The 6,000-nt window shown below is 41.7% G+C and overlaps 1 protein-coding gene across 1 annotated transcript in view; it reads right to left on the reverse strand.

The window, feature by feature from the left end:
- Positions 1-5,457, reverse strand: part of DNAJC6 (DnaJ (Hsp40) homolog, subfamily C, member 6) — a 146,637-nt gene extending 141,180 nt beyond the window's left edge. Inside the window, exon 1 of the mRNA XM_008573978.1 lies at positions 5,187-5,457. The gene's annotated coding sequence lies outside the window, so the exon portion shown is untranslated. The remainder of the gene's footprint in view (positions 1-5,186) is intronic.
- Between the last annotated feature and the right edge of the window lie 543 nt (positions 5,458-6,000).

Below are 6,000 nucleotides of genomic sequence, written 5' to 3' on the forward strand. Positions count from 1 at the left end.
CCTTTTTACTCATGCAGGCTCCCCCAGGAAAAAAAAGAAAAGAAAAGGTCTAAGGCTTAAGGCTGGGATTAGTAAGGAGGTGGGAGAAGGGAAGGAGAGCTGCTATTTATATTAAAAAGGAAATAATTGTTTTGTTTTGTTTTAATGTGGTCATTTCTAAGGGTATCTGTATTTTACCCAGCATTGTATTTTGAAAAGTTTCAAACATACAAAAAGCTGAAAGAATTGTATAGTGAGCCTCATATCCAAGTACATTTTGGTCCTAGCAAAACAAAAATGAAAAAAGAAAAAGAAATGCTGCTGAAATACTGTGGGTTAAATTTTCCGGCTGCAAATTTTACTCTAAAGAAAAACCAAGCCAAAAAAAAGCTTTTTACATATCCTTAGAACTTTTGAGGCATTCTATTTCTTGATTAGTGGATAGGTAAGCAAAGAGGGACTCAAAAGATACGTCCCAAATTAGACAGACCAAATAATCTATCAATGACTTGTCCGGAGTATCTTCTAGCTTATTCATCTGTTCCCAAAGCATGCCAGGATGGGGTAAAGGGAAGGTGGCTTCACCTGCACCACCACACTAGGTCTTCCTCCACACAGCCACGCCTCTGTTCGGTTTGCTCAGAGCACCTAAATGGCCCTAAAAGAGGTGAGATGGAGAGAGAAAAATTGCTGACTAGGAGGTGAGAGGGTGGGGTGTGGTGAAGGTTTATAAGTAGGCCTAACTGTGGAAGAAAAGCTGAGTAAACTCACATGAAGACAAGATACCAGGCAAGGGCAAGGAAATTAATATAAGGAGTACCTGTTATTTGTCAGCCAATTTTCTTATCATCACCATCATACATTTACTGAGAACTGATTATTTGCTCAGCATTGTCTTTAATGCAAGGTCTCCACAGCAGACAGCCTGGGTTCGAATCCCAGCTTACTAGTTGTGTAACTATGGAAACATTACTTAACCTCTCTCTGCTTCAGTTTTTCTCATTTGTAAAATGGAGATTGTATAATGGGGTTATTATAAGAATAAAATAAAATAAATAAAATTTTAAAACCATGCGCTGTTTAGGACAGCAGCTGGCACACAGTAAGCAATACATACATGTTAACTCTTGCCATTCCCATATTTTTAGATGAAAAAAAATGAGCCAAAGAAAGACAAGGTGACTTGCCAAAGGACACATAAGTAAAAAGTAGCAGAGCCAGGATACTTTGTGTCATTTACCTCTCACCACAACCCTGTGAGGGAAGTGTCATCCTATCATCCTCCTCTTATTGGTAAGAGCTTGGAAGCCCAACAGGGGTCTAGTAACTTACTCATGTCACAAGTTTGCAAATGGAGGGGTTGAGACTTAAACCCACATTTGCTGGCTTTAAAGCCCTTCCTTGTTCATCCCATTAGGTCATTGGTTCTCAAACTTTAGCATGCATCAGAATTACTGCAGGGATTGTTAAAACACATATTTCCGGGCCCCACCCCCAGAGTTTCTGATTTGGTAGCTCTGTGGTGAGGGCTGAGAATTTGCATTTCTAACAAGTTCCTGGATGATGTTGATGCTGCTGATCCTGCAGCTGCTGGTCTGGAAACCATGTTTGGAAAAACCAGGACTCTACAATCATGCACCTATATATATGCAGAACAGGTGGTAGGAGAAGGGATAGGGCCTAAAGATTGTAGGTCAATGAGGTTTTTCCACTCTAGCAAAATGTTGGTTACTTCCCAGAGCCTAACTAATATACCTGTCATTTACATAACTCTTTCATATTTATGATCTCATTTGATCGTTCGATACCCTTGGGAATTGGCTAGGTAGGGATCATTACCTCCATTCAATGTGAACGGCTAGAAAATGGCAGCAAGGGACTATACAACCAATCACATGGCAAGTGTTCTGTCCTCTTCTCCAAGTAACTTGTCCTGAAAAGTACTATCTGCTGATGGAGACTGATTCTGTTCCAACCTGTCTTCCCAAGGAATATCACAGCTCGGTAAGGTGCTCTTTGCCCCAATGCAATTTGGGGAAGGTAATTTCTTGTGGAGAGATCTCAAGGCCTGTTATCTACCATAATTTCAAGAGCTTAAAAAGTCTACTGCTCACAAAATACTTCCACCATCTATTTGCTCCCTTTTCTATAACCTAAAAGTTTTGATATTTGACTAAAATATGATTCTCTAGAAATAATAGAAGCATTTGAAGGGTTAATTTCCACTTGGTACAGCTGTTCATATTCCCACAAGAACTACTTGCATGGTGAGGTATACTTTTAAAAATTGTTTGGACGTCTAAACCAACAAATGATTCGTATCTATAATAAAGAGCTCCTGTAAGTGGATAAGAAAAAGGACAAACCACCAAGTAAAAACATGGGGGAAAAAAATCAACAGGTATTTCATAGATGTTTACATGGGAATGGCCAATATTCATGTGAAAAGATACTCAGCTTCATTATTTGTCAAGGAAATTCAATATAAAGCAACCATGAAGCACCATTTCACACCCATCAAAGAGACGGCATTAAAACATCTGCCAGTACTCAGTAAGGAATCAGGAATCTTACACACTGCTGGTGGAAACTAAACTAGCACAAATGTATGGTGGTCAACTTGGCGATATCTTTCAAAATTAAAAAAAAAAAAAAAAAGCATATACTCTTTGACCCAGTAACTGTCCTTCAAGGTATTTATCCTATCATTATAGTCACAAGTGTAAAGAATATAAATTTCAGACTCATTGATTTTGGAGATATACCAGGGTACTTAAAAAAATTCTTGGAAAGATCTGTATTATATTTTAATTCTATTTTTCCACGAACTTTTTTTTTAAAAATAAAAAAAAAAAAAAAAAGCATATACTCTTTGACCCAGTAACTGTCCTTCAAGGTATTTATCCTATCATTATAGTCACAAGTGTAAAGAATATAAATTTCAGACTCATTGATTTTGGAGATATACCAGGGTACTTAAAAAAATTCTTGGAAAGATCTGTATTATATTTTAATTCTATTTTTCCACGAACTTTTTGAAGTACCGTCATATATGAATGGAAAGATTTATTCAGTTCAAACATATTCATTGAATGTCTGCCATGTTCAGGACACAGCATTAGGATGAAAAGATGCCAAGAGTCTCTAGAAGCTACGCTACTTCTCACCTGCAGCTTCCTAATAAAAAATAAAATGGGAGAAAGAAGGATGTTAGTGTGGAAGACCTGGTTGGTCCAGAAGGATTAGCTGCCCCAAAAGAGGCTCCAGCTGCAGTGTCTTTTCCCATAGCTTACTGAACTTTCCAGCCCCATGGCTAGCCATGTTTGGTGTGTGACCATATGGTCAAAGCACTGGACTAATATTAATAAAAACAACAACCAGCCCTTTGGGAACCTCTATGTACAGTAACATGATGACATAGGAATTATCATTCCCATTTTGCAAATGACATGTAACTGAGTTTTAGAAAGATTAAGTATACTAGCCAACTGTGTGATGTTGGCCATCACACAGTTTATTAGTGTGCCACTTACTGGTGGCAGATTCTAATCATAGCCTGTTTGATGTGAAAGCATATGATTCTAGATGCCCAAAGTGATGTTGACATCATCATGAGAAATTCAGTCCACCTTTAAAAAAATCAAATAAAATTGGAATATGAATTTCTTTCATTGCGTGATATTTATTAATTTTATTTCTCCCTTCCATGAATATAGATATGGGAACCTGGGTATTTTTCATACAGGGAGTTGTGGCAGAAAGGGTGCTGTATGGTTCATCAGGTCTGAGTCTACCATTCACCAGTCAGGTGATCTCCTGCAAGTCACCCAGTATCTTTTGCTTCCATCTGCAGGTATAAAATGAGCAAAATAAATAACATCTGTCTTCCCTCCTTCCAGGGTGCTGTCAAGACCTAAACAAGATCTTGTAGTTGAACTATTCTATAAACTGTAGCGTATCATATAACATATTATAATGGCCTTATCCCTAGGGTGTATGGGGAAAGAGGAAAAGAAATAGAGAAATGTAGAGAGCAGCCAAGATGTGAAGAAAAGAAAGCTGTAGGATGACAATGAGCCCCAGGACTGTAGGACAGGAACAGAGAAGCAGAGGAGAGGATGTTTGTCTATGCAGTATGGACCTGGTTTTAAAAATAATAAAACTAGAACACTTACTCTAGCCCAGGTTACTACAGTGGCAATATCCATTTATTCTTTTGTAAGCATTCACACAACACCTGGAATAACACTATGCCTGTAATTATCAAGGAAGATTTATTGCAATCACCAATCTCATTCAAGTCACAGAAAAGGGGTGGTCAGCTTTACTAAGTTTTAGCAGTGATGTGTGTGTGTGTGTGTGTGTGTGTGTGTGTCCAGTAGGGGGATCTGAACTCATGACCTTGGTGTCATAAGGCTGCACTGTAACCAACTGAGCTAACCCGCCAGCCCTCAGTAATAGTTCTTGATGACAGTAGGAAAGGAATTTTATTGGTGCATTGACTAAAAGTAGGAACACATATTTTGAAAGCCGGCAAGACAACAATGGCAAGCTTCAGAGTATAACTTCTAATGAGAGAGAAGCTTGTTTCTAGCACAATAAATATTTGAAAGATAATTATTGCTGGTCTTATCAAATTTATTTTTATAATGCTTACTATGTGCCAGCACTTTACACCTATTAACTCATTTAGTTCATTAATTTATTTAACCCTCAAGACACAGGGGGTGGGGGAGACTATATCACTGACAAGGGCCCTGGTGCAATCTAGCTTCTGCCAGGAACAGGTCGGCCATTTTAGAAATCAAGGCATGTCAGCCTCTCAGAGGAAGGATCCTCAGATGATGGAAACAGACAAAAAGGACAAGACAGGACACGCTCACGCGCACGCGCACACACACACACACACACACACACACACACGCAGGTATCTGCAAAGTGCCAAGCCCTGCACTTAGCCTGGTGGGGGATGCAAAAATGAAGCATATGAGAACGTGGAATCTATAATACCAGATAACAGTGGCAATGCCCTATGGGCGATGAAATACTAAAGGAGAAGTTACAGGTGGCAGGAACCCCAGGAAAAGCTTCACGGAGGAGACACATTTGCACTAGTCTTGACTCATGGGAATCAGCCAGGCTGAGAGATGCAGGCATCGCCACTGCAGTTAGAGAGAAGCCGTGAGCCAACAGATCGTGTCACTTACCTGCTTAGAACACTTTAGTGGCTTTCCAGCTCACTTAGAATAAAACCTGAACTCCTCCTCAGGGTCTGCCCAGGCCTTGATGAGAGCCCTGCATCCCTCGTTTTGCCCCTTGCTCCGCTGCAGGCACACTGGGAATCTTTCCCCTTGTTATTCCCTCCGGCAGGAAAGCTCTCCTCCGGCTCCACTCTGGAGTAAGTCCTAGTCAGCCTTCAGGTCTCAGTGAACGGCATTGCCTCAGAAAGGCTTCCCTGTCCACCTGCCACGGAAGCTCGGGTCCCTGCCTTCTCCTCTCTCAGCACACTAATTCCTTCCCGGCACATATGGCAAATTGTAACGGGGATTTATCTGTTTTGCGTGTGTAATATCTGTCTCCCTCTCTAGAAGTAGTTCCACGAGCAGGGGCCTTGCTTGTCTTGGTCTCTTCAAGCCCTGGCAGATAGAGGGCTCGATAAAAATTGTGGAATGAATGAATGCAGTGGGTCAGTGATTGCACAGATGTGAGTTAAGGCCCTGGTGAGGACAGGATGGCGTGTGCTTGCGAGATAGCCTAGAGTCGCCGCAGACAGGTTGGCAAAGGGGTGGGTCCAGACGGGGAGGACCTAGAACGGAGCCTTGGGTACCCCAACCAACGGGTACTGCATTGCAGGCGCCGGTCTAGGTGTTGGGGGGGCAGGGGGGATGCAAACCTGAGTAAGATTGGGTCCCCGCGCCACCCTGGATTCCGTCTGTCCAGAGCTCGGGGACTGGTCTCATCTCCGGGGGCCGAGGGTCGGGGTGGGGGGTTGTGCAGGAGGGGCCGGGCATCCAGGCCGCG

The sequence above is a fragment of the Galeopterus variegatus genome, unplaced genomic scaffold (assembly GCF_000696425.1).
Source record: "Galeopterus variegatus unplaced genomic scaffold, G_variegatus-3.0.2 Scaffold979, whole genome shotgun sequence".
Classification (NCBI taxonomy): Eukaryota; Metazoa; Chordata; class Mammalia; order Dermoptera; family Cynocephalidae; genus Galeopterus; species Galeopterus variegatus.